The 17,289-nt window shown below is 42.9% G+C and overlaps 2 long non-coding RNA genes across 4 annotated transcripts in view; one reads left to right on the forward strand and one right to left on the reverse strand.

Moving 5' to 3' along the window:
* Nucleotides 1–17,289, forward strand: part of LOC124277715 — a 61,088-nt gene that overhangs the window by 21,402 nt on the left and 22,397 nt on the right. The window lies entirely within an intron of this gene.
* On the reverse strand, nt 3,028–3,935 carry LOC124277716. Its single transcript, XR_006898908.1, has 3 exons — nt 3,776–3,935; nt 3,364–3,411; nt 3,028–3,239 (listed from the first exon to the last, which is right to left on the reverse strand). It is a non-coding gene; the product is annotated as an uncharacterized LOC124277716 (long non-coding RNA).

Raw genomic sequence — 17,289 nt, forward strand, 5'->3', positions numbered from 1 at the left:
GTAAAACCCGACGCTAGTCGTCAGATAGGATCAAGTTACAACCCACATCTTTATGGACAAATCCATTTGGGGCTAGCTTCCACCGGACCAGCGTGATGGCCTTGCCACGATGCCATCGGTCGTGAGATCGAGCCGCAGTTTCTTTGAGGTTTTTGTGTGTCAAGAGGGGGTATGAGATTTGGTATAAACCATCACACAGGGAACACTGACGATGACAGCCACCATGACACCTTGCTGCCCGTCAGTGATGAGATTGTCACCATACATTTACGTTTCGTCGTCTCATGTTCTTGTGCACATAAAGGATTCCTCAACCGATGGTCAGTGTAGCGTTAAATCGGTTTTTGAGCTCCTTGGGGTAAGCGAGTACACAATAGCAAGCGAGTTAAATTTGGAGGTGATATATCGAGAGACATTGTCTTGGCTGAGAGAAGATTATAAGCTTAGTGGACCATCAACTATATTAGCAGACAACCAGCTATTGACACTAGATAGGGAATATGAACACATCAGATTTTTTGTCAATCAGAGCTATTCTGATTATTCCGGACAAAAGTCTGTCTGTTAATCCTTAAGTACTATTGGTGTTGGGCTGGATATTTTCATCGATGTTCCAATGGGTGAACGCGAGATAAATATTCAAGGAACATTTCTACATAGAAATTGCAATAGCAAAATATAGTATTCAAATGACATTTTAGTTGTGTTTTTCATGAAACATTAACACCATGGTATTTGGGTATTCAAGTGGAATTTTATAATTAAATTTGTAGGAATACTTTTATTCATAAAAAATTAACAAAATAATTTTAAAAATACGTACGTACTTCCCTTTTCACGTCTTGACTATAATAAGAGGTTATCCCCCGCGCCAGGTATATATAGCACTGTATTTAGTAAGCAAAACGATCAAAACACGATTGTTAGAGTGTCACTGAAGACAGTTCCCCGATCATACATATATGAAGCTCAGGTTTATATATGGAGAAATTGCAATATTGATCGGGAGATTGTGTCGACGCATGATAGCGTTATCTTGAATCCATTCCAGTTCCTCCTGTAGGTGTTGATTTCACCTATAAATCATGGTCCGTGTCAACCTGGGGAGGGGGGGGGGGGGATACTCCCGCTCTTCCTCATCCACACAAAGTAGTTTCTTTGAGGAAATATTCATTTTTATACTGTAAAGGTTAGAGGAAGCTTTCATGTAAAAACAGGGGTGAGCGGGTTATACAGCAGGGGAGAGATAGGGAGATGAATGATTTTCCGTCATGGGGTAAAATATAGTTCCTTTGTTAAGTTTTGAAAAGACACTTTCATGAGGGTAATATATTGTCACTGCACACACATACATGTGAAGATACATGCAGGCAACGGACATTACAGCTGCTGGAAAAACAATCAGAATCGAAAAAAAAATGACTTTACTAATATCTATATGTGCGTAGAACATTTATAAATGATGACATTTTGGCCTAATGAAATACGTTAAAACAAATTGGTTGAAAATATGAACTGTTTTCGGTAAATATATATGCATTCATAATTTATGCTTATTATATATATCTAGCCTTCAATACACAAACTCCCCCGCCGTTATATGGGTGTATTGGATGACTAGTCACATCTGTCCCACTCAGCAATCCTTCTTTCAAATGCATGGAGCGACTACTTCAACTGCCAGTGCCTGGAACTAAACGGACAGTATCTGATCCCGGGCACAGGTGACTTCCATGAAGTGACCGGAGATTCAGTCGGATATTTTACCGACGCATCACTCATTATCACTTCAATCACACGTCGAGGCCAGTCATTCAGTATATGTGTGCATTCTGTTGAAAATACTATTCAGCCGTACTGACCATTGTGGGCTGACCAATGGGACCTGACCAGTAGCAGCTCATGTGAACTGATTTAGGTGACATTGATGTTGATGTAAGCAGGTCATATCTCTAGAACCCCTGGGATGTGGTGCTCTGGTCACAAGCCTCCAAGTCTCAAATTTTCCATTATCTTTTGATTTAATCACATATTAAATCATTTAAATGAAGATAATTGAACAGGTATTAATAGAGAATGGGTGTTCTGATATGCGTCAGTGAAAACTAACTTTCAATTGCTGATATAAATAATCAAATGAATGAATAATGCGACTTTGTGATGCTTTTGCACTTCGTTTGATGTTGTAACTGTTATTTCTAACTGTTCTGTCGTTTATATGCATTACATAGCAAAGTTACAATGGCAATTTTGTCAATCAGTGAAACACTTGTACCCCTCCTAGATGTTTGTTGCAGTAAGTCACATGGCTGTTGTGCTTTTTTCTGTCTCTGTCTCCATTGCGTATAACATATAAGATTACATTTTTGGCGTGTTGGTTTGGATACTGTCCTAAGTTATCCTCGAGAAACTCTGGGTAACTCAGGTTGAATCTAGTCAAGCCTGGTTGCCAGAAATATGGTATCCTCTCAGAATCAGGTCACGCATATTTTTATAATTGAAGACGCCCCGTTTCGCATCGAATCAGAAAGAAAACTGAAATGCGTTGCTATTTTACCTGTACTCCATTTGATTAACCTGTTTTCTATCATCAGTATAGCTCTATTGGGGTGCTGTTGATTACACCTGTTTTCTATCATCAGTATACCGCTATTGGGATGATGTTGATTACACCTGTTTTCTATCATCAGTATAGCTCTATTGGGGTGATGTTGATTACACCTGTTTTCTATCATCAGTATAGCGCTATTGGGATGATGTTGATTACACCTGTTTTCTATCATCAGTATAGCGCTATTGGGATGATGTTGATTACACCTGTTTTCTATCATCAGTATAGCGCTATTGGGGTGATGTTGATTACACCTGTTTTCTATCATCAGTATAGCTCTAAATTGGGGTGATGTTGATTACACCTGTTTTCAACCATCATATAGCATTGGGGTGATGTTGAGTATCATCAGTATAGCTAAATTGGGATGTGATGTTGATTACACCTGTTTTCTACCATCAGTATATATGCGCTATTGGGGTGATGTTGATTACACCTGTTTTCTATCATCAGTATAGCGCTATTGGGGTGATGTTGATTACACCTGTTTTCTATCATCAGTATAGCGCTATTGGGGTGATGTTGATTACACCTGTTTTCTATCATCAGTATAGCGCTATTGGGGTGATGTTGATTACACCTGTTTTCTATCATCAGTATAGCGCTATTGGGATGATGTTGATTACACCTGTTTTCTATCATCAGTATAGCGCTATTGGGGTGATGCGATTACACCTGTTTTCTATCATCAGTATAGGGGGGTGATGTTGATTACACCTGTTTTCTCATCATTGGGGTGATGTTGATTACACCTGTTTTCTATCATCAGTATAGCGCTATTGGGGTGATGTTGATTACACCTGTTTTCTATCATCAGTATATTGGGCTATTGGGATGATGTTGATTACACCTGTTTTCTCATCAGTATAGCATTGGGGTGATGTTGATTACACCTGTTTTCTATCATTGGGCTCTATGATGTTGATTACACCTGTTTTCTATCATCAGTATAGCGCTATTGGGGTGATGCGCTATTCAGGGCGCCATTGATGATTGATTACACCTGTTTTCTATCATCAGTATAGCGCTATTGGGATGATGTTGATTACATCTGATCATTGATTGGGATGATGTTGATTACACCTGTTTTCATCATCAGTATAGCGCCATTGGGATGATGTTGATTACATCAGTATAGCGCTATTGGGATGATGTTGATTACACCTGTTTTCTATCATCAGTATAGCGCTATTGGGGTGATGTTGATTACACCTGTTTTCTATCATCAGTATAGCGCTATTGGGGTGATGTTGATTACACCTGTTTTCTATCATCAGTATAGCGCTATTGGGATGATGTTGATTACACCTGTTTTCTATCATCAGTATAGCTCTATTGGGATGATGTTGATTACACCTGTTTTCTATCATCAGTATAGCGCTATTGGGATGATGTTGATTACACCTGTTTTCTATCATCAGTATAGCTCTATTGGGGTGATGTTGATTACACCTGTTTTCTATCATCAGTATAGCGCTATTGGGGTGATGTTGATTACACCTGTTTTCTATCATCAGTATAGCTCTATTTGGGGTGATGTTGGATCCTGGGCATTGTTTCCACACCATAGGTTATCGGTCATAACTGATCGGGTTATGTGAAAATCACTCGAAGTAATATAAAAGGGAATGAATGTAATACACTGTCGACAGAGTCACACAAGGATCATCTGTTATTATCTACTGACACTTTTAATATATGCTTAATATCCACATCGTCTTGTAAATGTACCATCATATTTGACAATAACTTCTAAATAGCTTATTCCTAAACTATCTAAACTAACTATAGAACACCCTTAACGGTTTCCTCAGCCTGTTGTTCATCATATGTAAGCATAAATAATCACCGTCTTTGATATATGTGCGTTTGCGCTGGCGGGCGTGTGGGTGTATAAAAAACATTAAAGACAACATACACATCGAGCTGTTTACCAGGTAGTGACATACATCAGTGAACTATAGATATGGTAGCACCACCACTCGGTGTGTGGTATATCTGTGGTAGTGACATACATCAGTGAACTATAGATATGGTAGCACCACCACTCGGTGTGTGGTATATCTGTGGTAGTGACATACATCAGTGAACTATAGATATGGTAGCACCACCACTCAGGGTGTGGTATATCTGTGGTAGTGACATACGTCAGTGAACTATAGATATGGTAGCACCACCACTCGGTGTGTGGTGTATCTGTGGTAGTGACATACATCAGTGAACTATAGATATGGTAGCACCACCACTCGGTGTGTGGTATATCTGTGGTAGTGACATACATCAGTGAACTATAGATATGGTAGCACCACCACTCGGGTGTGTGGTATATCTGTGGTAGTGACATACGTCAGTGAACTATAGATATGGTAGCACCACCACTCGGTGTGTGGTATATCTGTGGTAGTGACATACCTCAGTGAACTATAGATATGGTAGCACCACCACTCGGTGTGTGGTATATCTGTGGTAGTGACATACCTCAGTGAACTATAGATATGGTAGCACCACCACTCGGTGTGTGGTATATCTGTGGTAGTGACATACGTCAGTGAACTATAGATATGGTAGCACCACCACTCAGGGTGTGGTATATCTGTGGTAGTGACATACGTCAGTGAACTATAGATATGGTAGCACCACCACTCGGTGTGTGGTATATCTGTGGTAGTGACATACATCAGTGAACTATAGATATGGTAGCACCACCACTCAGGGTGTGGTACATCTGTTGTAGTGACATACGTCAGTGGACTATAGATATGGTAGCAGCACTCAGGGTGTGTGGTATATCTGTGGTAGTGACATACGTCAGTGAACTATAGATATGGTAGCACCACCACTTCGGTGTGTGGTATATCTGTAGTGACAAACGTCATACATCAGTGAACTATAGATATGGTAGCACCACCAATCTGGGAGTGTGGTATATCTGTGGTAGTGACATACATCAGTGAACTATAGATATGGTAGCACCACCACTCGGTGTGTGGTATATCTGTGGTAGTGACATACGTCAGTGAACTATAGATATGGTAGCACCACCACTCAGGGTGTGTGGTATATCTGTGGTAGTGACATACGTCAGTGAACTATAGATATGGTAGCACCACCACTCAGTGTGTGGTATATCTGTGGTAGTGACATATATCAGTGAACTATAGATATGGTAGCACCACCACTCGGTGTGTGTGGTATATCTGTGGTAGTGACATACGTCAGTGAACTATAGATATGGTAGCACCATCACTCAGGGTGTGGTATATCTGTGGTAGTGACATACGTCAGTGAACTATAGATATGGTAGCACCACCACTCGGTGTGTGGTATATCTGTGGTAGTGACATACATCAGTGAACTATAGATATGGTAGCACCACCACTCAGGGTGTGGTATATGTGTGTATGGGAGTGACATACGTCAGTGAACTATAGATATGGTAGCACCACCACTCGGTGTGTGGTATATCTGTGGTAGTTACATACATCAGTGAACTATAGATATGGTAGCACCACCACTCAGGGTGTGTGGTATATCTGTGGTAGTGACATACGTCAGTGAACTATAGATATGGTAGCACCATCACTCAGGTGTGTGGTATATCTGTGGTAGTGACATACGTCAGTGAACTATAGATATGGTAGCACCACCACTCGGTGGTGGTATATCTGTGGGAGTGACATACGTCAGTGAACTATAGATATGGTAGCACCACCACTCTGTGCGTGGTATATCTGTGATAGTAGTGAGTGAGTATGGTTTTGCGCCGCTTTTAGCAATATTCCAGCAATATCACGCCGGGGGGCACCAGAATTGGGCTTCACACATTGCACCCATGTGGGGAATCGAACCCGGGTCTTCAGCATCTGTGATAGTAACATACGTCAGTGAACTATAGATATGGTAGCACCACCACTCGGTGTGTGGTAAATCTGTGGTAGTGACATACATCAGTGAACTATAGATATGGTAGCACCACCAATCTGGGAGTGTGGTATATCTGTGGTAGTGACATACATCAGTGAACTATAGATATGGTAGCACCACCACTCATTGTGTGGTATATCTGTGGTAGTGACAAACGTCAGTGAACTATAGATATGGTAGCACCACCACTCAGGGTGTGTGGTATATCTGTGGTAGTGACATACGTCAGTGAAATATAGATTTGGTAGCACCATCACTCGGTGTTTGGTATATCTGTGGTAGTGACATATATCAGTGAACTATAGATATGGTAGCACGACCACTCGGTGTGTGGTATATCTGTGGTAGTGACATACGTCAGTGAACTATAGATATGGTAGCACCATCACTCAGGGTGTGCTATATGTGTGGGAGTGACATACGTCAGTGAACTATAGATATGGTAGCACCACCACTCGGTGTGTGGTATATCTGTGGTAGTTACATATATCAGTGAACTATAGATATGGTAGCACCACCACTCGGTGTGTGGTATATCTGTGGTAGTGACATACGTCAGTGAACTATAGATATGGTAGCACCATCACTCAGGGTGTGCTATATGTGTGGGAGTGACATACGTCAGTGAACTATAGATATGGTAGCACCACCACTCGGTGTGTGGTATATCTGTGGTAGTGACATACGTCAGTGAACTATAGATATGGTAGCACCACCACTCGGTGTGTGGTATATCTGTGGTAGTGACATACGTCAGTGAACTATAGATATGGTAGCACCATCACTCAGGGTGTGCTATATGTGTGGGAGTGACATACGTCAGTGAACTATAGATATGGTAGCACCATCACTCGGTGTGTGGTATATCTGTGGTAGTGACATACATCAGTGAACTATAGATATGGTAGCACCACCAATCTGGGAGTGTGGTATATCTGCGGTAGTGACATACATCAGTGAACTATAGATATGGTAGCACCACCACTCAGGGTGTGTGGTATATCTGTGGTAGTGACAAACGTCAGTGAACTATAGATATGGTAGCACCACCACTCAGGGTGTGTGGTATATCTGTGGTAGTGACATACGTCAGTGAAATATAGATTTGGTAGCACCATCACTCGGTGTTTGGTATATCTGTGGTAGTGACATATATCAGTGAACTATAGATATGGTAGCACCACCACTCGGTGTGTGGTATATCTGTGGTAGTGACATACGTCAGTGAACTATAGATATGGTAGCACCATCACCAGGGTGTGTGGTATATCTGTGGTAGTGACATACGTCAGTGAACTATAGATATGGTAGCACCACCACTCGGTGTGTGGTATATCTGTGGTAGTGACATACATCAGTGAACTATAGATATGGTAGCACCACCACTCAGGGTGTGTGGTATATCTGTGGTAGTGACATACATCAGTGAACTATAGATATGGTAGCACCACCACTCAGGGTGTGTGTATATCTGTGGTAGTGACATACGTCAGTGAACTATAGATATGGTAGCACCACCACCACCACCGGTGTGTGGTATATCTGTGGTAGTGACATACGTCCAGTGAACTATAGATATGGTAGCACCACCACTCGGTGTGTGGTATATCTGTGGTAGTGACATACATCAGTGAACTATAGATATGGTAGCACCACCACTCGGGGTGTGGTATATCTGTGGTAGTGACATACGTCAGTGAACTATAGATATGGTAGCACCACCACCACTCGGGTGTGGTGGTATATCTGTGGTAGTGACATACGTCAGTGAACTATAGATATGGTAGCACCACCACTCAGGTGTGTGGTATATCTGTGGTAGTGACATACGTCAGTGAACTATAGATATGGTAGCACCACCACTCGGTGTGTGGTATATCTGTGGTAGTGACATACGTCAGTGAACTATAGATATGGTAGCACCACCACCACGGTGTGTGGTATATGTGTGGTAGTGACATACGTCAGTGAACTATAGATATGGTAGCACCACCACCACTCGTGTGTGGTATATCTGTGGTAGTGACATACATCCAGTGAACTATAGATATGGTAGCACCACCACCAGGGTGTGTGGTATATCTGTGGTAGTGACATACATCAGTGAACTATAGATATGGTAGCACCACCACTCGGTGTGTGGTATATCTGTGGTAGTGACATACATCAGTGAACTATAGATATGGTAGCACCACCACTCAGGGTGTGTGGTATATCTGTGGTAGTGACATACGTCAGTGAACTATAGATATGGTAGCACCACCACCACCGTGTGTGGTATATCTGTGGTAGTGACATACGTCAGTGAACTATAGATATGGTAGCACCACCACTCAGGTGTGTGGTATATCTGTGGTAGTGACATACGTCAGTGAACTATAGATATGGTAGCACCACCACTCGGGTGTGTGGTATATCTGTGGTAGTGACATACGTCAGTGAACTATAGATATGGTAGCACCACCACCAGGGTGTGGTATATCTGTGGTAGTGACATACGTCAGTGAACTATAGATATGGTAGCACCACCACTCGGTGTGTGTATATCTGTGGTAGTGACATACGTCAGTGAACTATAGATATGGTAGCACCACCACTCGGTGTGTGTGGTATATCTGTGGTAGTGACATACGCCAGTGAACTATAGATATGGTAGCACCACCACCAGGGTGTGTGTGGTATATCTGTGGTAGTGACATACGTCAGTGAACTATAGATATGGTAGCACCATCACCAGTGTGTGTGGTATATCTGTGGTAGTGACATACATCAGTGAACTATAGATATGGTAGCACCACCACCAGGGTGTGGTATATCTGTGGTAGTGACATACGTCAGTGAACTATAGATATGGTAGCACCACCACCCGGGCGTGGTATATCTGTGGTAGTGACATACATCAGTGAACTATAGATATGGTAGCACCACCACCACTCAGGGTGTGGTATATCTGTGGTAGTGGCAAACGTCAGTGAACTATAGATATGGTAGCACCACCACCTCGGTGTGTGTGGTATATCTGTGGTAGTGACATACGTCAGTGAACTGATATAGATATGGTAGCACCACCACCGGGTGTGTGGTATATCTGTGGTAGTGACATACATCAGTGAACTATAGATATGGTGGTAGCACCACCACTCAGGGTGTGTGTATATCTGTGGTAGTGACATACGTCAGTGAACTATAGATATGGTAGCACCACCACTCAGGGTGTGTGGTATATCTGTGGTAGTGACATACGTCAGTGAACTATAGATATGGTAGCACCACCACTCAGGTGTGTGGTATATCTGTGGTAGTGACATACATCAGTGAACTATAGATATGGTAGCACCACCACTCAGGGTGTGTGTATATATCTGTGGTAGTGACATACGTCAGTGAACTATAGATATGGTAGCACCACCACCGTGTGTGGTATATCTGTGGTAGTGACATACATCAGTGAACTATAGATATGGTAGCACACCACCACTCGGTGTGTGTGGTATATCTGTGGTAGTGACATACGTCAGTGAACTATAGATATGGTAGCACCACCACTCTCGGTGTGTGGTATATCTGTGGTAGTGACATACATCAGTGAACTATAGATATGGTAGCACCACCACTCAGGGTGTACATGGTATATCTGTGGTAGTGACATACATCAGTGAACTATAGATATGGTAGCACCACCACCGGTGTGTGTATATCTGTGGTAGTGACATACGTCAGTGAACTATAGATATGGTAGCACCACCACCGGTGGGTGTGGTATATCTGTGGTAGTGACATACATCAGTGAACTATAGATATGGTAGCACCACCACCGACCAGGTGTGGTATATCTGTGGTAGTGACATACGTCAGTGAACTATAGATATGGTAGCACCACCACTCAGGGTGTGTGGTATATCTGTGGTAGTGACATACGTCAGTGAACTATAGATATGGTAGCACCACCACTCGGTGTGTGGTATATCTGTGGTAGTGACATACATCAGTGAACTATAGATATGGTAGCACCACCACCGGTGTGTGGTATATCTGTGGTAGTGACATACGTCAGTGAACTATAGATATGGTAGCACCACCACCTCAGTGTGTGGTATATCTGTGGTAGTGACATACGTCAGTGAACTATAGATATGGTAGCACCACCACTCAGGTGTGTGGTATATCTGTGGTAGTGACATACGTCAGTGAACTATAGATATGGTAGCACCACCACTCGGTGTGTGGTATATCTGTGGTAGTGACATACATCAGTGAACTATAGATATGGTAGCACCACCACTCAGGGTGTGTGGTATATCTGTGGTAGTGACATACGTCAGTGAACTATAGATATGGTAGCACCACCACACCGGTGTGTGTGGTATATCTGTGGTAGTGACATACATCAGTGAACTATAGATATGGTAGCACCACCACTCAGGTGTGTGGTATATCTGTGGTAGTGACATACATCAGTGAACTATAGATATGGTAGCACCACCACTCACCACCAGTGTGTGGTATATCTGTGGTAGTGACATACGCCAGTGAACTATAGATATGGTAGCACCACCACTCGGTGTGTGGTATATCTGTGGTAGTGACATACATCAGTGAACTATAGATATGGTAGCACCACCACCACCTGTGTGGTATATCTGTGGTAGTGACATACGTCAGTGAACTATAGATATGGTAGCACCACCACCGGTGTGTGGTATATCTGTGGTAGTGACATACATCAGTGAACTATAGATATGGTAGCACCACCACCAGGGTGTGTGGTATATCTGTGGTAGTGACATACGTCAGTGAACTATAGATATGGTAGCACCACCACTCGGTGTGTGTATATCTGTGGTAGTGACATACGTCAGTGAACTATAGATATGGTAGCACCACCACTCTCGTGTGTGGTATATCTGTGGTAGTGACATACGTCAGTGAACTATAGATATGGTAGCACCACCACTCGGTGTGTGGTATATCTGTGGTAGTGACATACATCAGTGAACTATAGATATGGTAGCACCACCACTAGGTGTGTGGTATATCTGTGGTAGTGACATACGTCAGTGAACTATAGATATGGTAGCACCACCACCACTGGTGTGTGGTATATCTGTGGTAGTGACATACATCAGTGAACTATAGATATGGTAGCACCACCACTCAGTGTGTGGTGGTATATCTGTGGTAGTGACACATACATCAGTGAACTATAGATATGGTAGCACCACCACTCGGTGTGTGGTATATCTGTGGTAGTGACATACGTCAGTGAACTATAGATATGGTAGCACCACCACTCGGTGTGTGGTATATCTGTGGTAGTGACATACGTCAGTGAACTATAGATATGGTAGCACCACCACCGGGTGTGTGGTATATCTGTGGTAGTGACATACGTCAGTGAACTATAGATATGGTAGCACCACCACCGGTGTGTGGTATATCTGTGGTAGTGACATACATCAGTGAACTATAGATATGGTAGCACCACCACCAGGGTGGTATATCTGTGGTAGTGACATACGTCAGTGAACTATAGATATGGTAGCACCACCACTCGGTGTGTGGTATATCTGTGGTAGTGACATACATCAGTGAACTATAGATATGGTAGCACCACCACCGGTGTGTGTGGTATATCTGTGGTAGTGACATACGTCAGTGAACTATAGATATGGTAGCACCATCACTCACCGTGTGGTATATCTGTGGTAGTGACATACATCAGTGAACTATAGATATGGTAGCACCACCACCAGGTGTGTGGTATATCTGTGGTAGTGACATACGTCAGTGAACTATAGATATGGTAGCACCACCACTCAGGTGTGTGGTATATCTGTGGTAGTGACATACGTCAGTGAACTATAGATATGGTAGCACCACCACCACTCGGGTGTGTGTATATCTGTGGTAGTGACATACGTCAGTGAACTATAGATATGGTAGCACCACCACTCAGGTGTGTGGTATATCTGTGGTAGTGACATACATCAGTGAACTATAGATATGGTAGCACCACCACTCTCGGGTGTGTGGTATATCTGTGGTAGTGACATACGTCAGTGAACTATAGATATGGTAGCACCACCACTCAGTGTGTGGTATATCTGTGGTAGTGACATACATCAGTGAACTATAGATATGGTAGCACCACCACTCAGGTGTGTGGTATATCTGTGGTAGTGACATACATCAGTCAGTGAACTATAGATATGGTAGCACCACCACCGGTGTGTGGTATATCTGTGGTAGTGACATACATCAGTGAACTATAGATATGGTAGCACCACCACCACCGGTGTGTGGTATATCTGTGGTAGTGACATACGTCAGTGAACTATAGATATGGTAGCACCACCACTCGGTGTGTGGTATATCTGTGGTAGTGACATACATCAGTGAACTATAGATATGGTAGCACCACCACTCGGTGTGGTATATCTGTGGTAGTGACATACATCAGTGAACTATAGATATGGTAGCACCACCACCAGGGGTGTGGTATATCTGTGTAGTGACAGTCAGTGAACATATGGTAGCAGTGAACTATAGATATGGAACTATAGATATGGTAGCACCACCACCAGGGTGTGGTATATGTGTGTGTATATCTGTGGTAGTGACATACGTCAGTGAACTATAGATATGGTAGCACCACCACTCTGTGTGTGGTATATCTGTGGTAGTGACATACATCAGTGAACTATAGATATGGTAGCACCACCACTCGGTGTGTGGTATATCTGTGGTAGTGACATACATCAGTGAACTATAGATATGGTAGCACCATCACTCGGTGTGTGGTATATCTGTAGTAGTGACATACATCAGTGAACTATAGATATGGTAGCACCACCACTCGGTGTGTGGTATATCTGTGGTAGTGACATACGTCAGTGAACTATAGATATGGTAGCAGCACTCAGGGTGTGGTATATCTGTGGTAGTGACATACATCAGTGAACTATAGATATGGTAGCACCACCACTCAGGATGTGGTATATCTGTGGTAGTGACATACGTCAGTGAACTATAGATATGGTAGCACCACTACTCAGGGTGTGGTATATCTGTGGTAGTGACATACATCAGTGAACTATAGATATGGTAGCACCACCACCACCAGTGTGTGTATATCTGTGGTAGTGACATACATCAGTGAGCTATAGATATGGTAGCACCACCACTGGGTGTGTGGTATATCTGTGGTAGTGACATACGTCAGTGAACTATAGATATGGTAGCACCACCACTCGGTGTGTGGTATATCTGTGGTAGTGACATACATCAGTGAACTATAGATATGGTAGCAGCACTACTCAGGGTGTGGTATATCTGTGGTAGTGACATACGTCAGTGAACTATAGATATGGTAGCACCATCACTCGGTGTGTGGTATATCTGTGGTAGTGACATACATCAGTGAACTATAGATATGGTAGCACCACCACTCAGGGTGTGTGGTATATCTGTGGTAGTGACATACGTCAGTGAACTATAGATATGGTAGCACCATCACTCGGTGTGTGGTATATCTGTGGTAGTGACATACGTCAGTGAACTATAGATATGGTAGCACCACCACTCAGGGTGTGTGGTATATCTGTGGTAGTGACATACGTCAGTGAACTATAGATATGGTAGCACCATCACTCGGTGTTTGGTATATCTGTGGTAGTGACATACATCAGTGAACTATAGATATGGTAGCACCACCACTCAGGGTGTGGTATATCTGTGGTAGTGACATACGTCAGTGAACTATAGATATGGTAGCACCACCACTCAGGGTGTGGTATATCTGTGGTAGTGACATACGTCAGTGAACTATAGATATGGTAGCACCACCACTACGGGGTGTGGGTATATCTGTGGTAGTGACATACATCAGTGAACTATATAGATATGGTAGCACCACCACTCGGTGTGTGGTATATCTGTGGTAGTGACATACGTCAGTGAACTATAGATATGGTAGCACCACCACTCAGTGTGTGGTATATCTGTGGTAGTGACATACGTCAGTGAACTATAGATATGGTAGCACCACCACTCGGTGTGTGGTATATCTGTGGTAGTGACATACATCAGTGAACTATAGATATGGTAGCAGCACTCAGGGTGTGGTATATCTGTGGTAGTGACATACGTCAGTGAACTATAGATATGGTAGCACCACCACTCGGTGTGTGGTATATCTGTGGTAGTGACATACATCAGTGAACTATAGATATGGTAGCACCATCACTCGGTGTGTGGTATATCTGTGGTAGTGACATACGTCAGTGAACTATAGATATGGTAGCACCATCACTCAGTGTGTGGTATATCTGTAGTAGTGACATACATCAGTGATCTATAGATATGGTAGCACCACCACTTGGTGTGTGGTATATCTGTGGTAGTGGCATACGTCAGTGAACTACAGATATGGTAGCAGCACTCAGGGTGTGTTATATCTGTGGTAGTGACATACCTCAGTGAACTATAGATATGATAGCACCACCACTCAGGATGTGGTATATCTGTGGTAGTGACATACGTCAGTGAACTATAGATATGGTAGCACGCCTACTCTGTGTGTGGTATATCTGTGGTAGTGACATACATCAGTGAACTATAGATATGGTAGCAGCACCACTCGGTGTGTGGTATATCTGTGGTAGTGACATACATCAGTGAACTATATATATGGTAGCACCATCACTCGGTGTGTGGTATATCTGTAGTAGTGACACACATCAGTGATCTATAGATATGGTAGCACCACCACTCCGTGTGTGGTATATCTGTGGTAGTGACATACGTCAGTGAACTATAGATATGGTAGCAGCACTCAGGGTGTGGTATATCTGTGGTAGTGACATACGTCAGTGAACTATAGATATGGTAGCACCACCACTCGGTGTGTGGTATATCTGTGGTAGTGACATACATCAGTGAACTATAGATATTTGGTAGCACCACCACTCAGGGTGTGGTATATCTGTGGTAGTGACATACGTCAGTGAACTATAGATATGGTAGCACCACCACTCGGTGTGTGGTATATCTGTGGTAGTGACATACATCAGTGAACTATAGATATGGTAGCACCACCACTCGGGTGTGTGGTATATCTGTGGTAGTGACATACGTCAGTGAACTATAGATATGGTAGCAGCACTCAGGGTGTGGTATATCTGTTGTAGTGACATACATCAGTGAACTATATATATGTTGTAACACCATCACTCAGGGTGTATGAGATCTGTGGTAGTGACATACATCAGTGATCTATAGATATGGTAGCACGACCACTTGGTGCGTGGTATATGTGTGGTAGTGACATACGTCAGTGAACTATTGATATTGTAGCACCACCACTCGGTGTGTGGTATATCTGTGGTAGCGACATACATCAGTGAACTATAGATATGGTAGCAGCACTCAGGGTGTGGTATATCTGTGGTAGTGACATACGTCAGTGAACTATAGGTATGGTAGCACCACCACTCGGTGTGTGGTATATCTGTGGTAGTGACATACATCAGTGAACTATAGATATGGTAGCACCATCACTCGGTGTGTGGTATATCTGTAGTAGTGACATACATCAGTGATCTATAGATATGTTAGCACCAGCACTTGGTGTGTGGTATATCTGTTGTAGTGGCATACGTCAGTGAACTATAGATATGGTAGCAGCACTCAGGGTGTGGTATATCTGTGGTAGTGACATACGTCAGTGAACTATAGATATGGTAGCACCACCACTCGGTGTGTGGTATATCTGTGGTAGTGACATACATCAGTGAACTATAGATATGGTAGCACCACCACTCTGTGTGTGGTATATCTGTGGTAGTGACATACATCAGTGAACTATAGATATGGTAGCACCACCACCACTCGTGTGTGGTATATCTGTGGTAGTGACATACGTCAGTGAACTATAGATATGGTAGCACCACCACTCAGGGTGTGTGGTATATCTGTGGTAGTGACATACGTCAGTGAACTATAGATATGGTAGCAGCACCACTCAGGGTGTCTATATCTGTGGTGTGACATACGGTATATCTGTGGTAGTGACATGACATACAGTGAACTATAGATATGGTAGCACCACCACTCAGGGTGTGGTATATCTGTGGTAGTGACATACGTCAGTGAACTATAGATATGGTAGCACCACCACTCGGTGTGTGGTATATCTGTGGTAGTGACATACATCAGTGAACTATAGATATGGTAGCACCACCACTCAGGTGTGTGGTATATCTGTGGTAGTGACATACGTCAGTGAACTATAGATATGGTAGCACCACCACTCGGTGTGTGGTATATCTGTGGTAGTGACATACGGTAGTGACATACGTCAGTGAACTATAGATATGGTAGCACCACCACTCAGGGTGTTTAATGTCTTACTATCATTACAAAACCTGGTGTGGTATATCTGTGGTAGTGACATACGTCAGTGAACTATAGATATGGTAGCACCACCACTATTTTTTTACATTAGTAACTAATTCAGATATCTTATTGCATGTGTGGAATGACATGGGCATTGACAGAATGTTAACTGACACTGTCACAGACCCCTCAAGAACAGAAAGTTTAGAACTATCACAAAGCCTTGCAAACACCTTTCCAGTTTTGTCATATACTAAGATCAACAAGAAAGAAAGAAGTTTTAGAACTATAACACTCAAGCATCACAAGCACCAATGGCGTATCAGAACAGATCGGCGATATGTCATATTTTTCACACA

This window comes from Haliotis rubra, unplaced genomic scaffold (genome assembly GCF_003918875.1).
Source record: "Haliotis rubra isolate DU_JTF1 unplaced genomic scaffold, ASM391887v1 Scf226, whole genome shotgun sequence".
In the NCBI taxonomy this organism is placed as follows: domain Eukaryota; kingdom Metazoa; phylum Mollusca; class Gastropoda; order Lepetellida; family Haliotidae; genus Haliotis; species Haliotis rubra.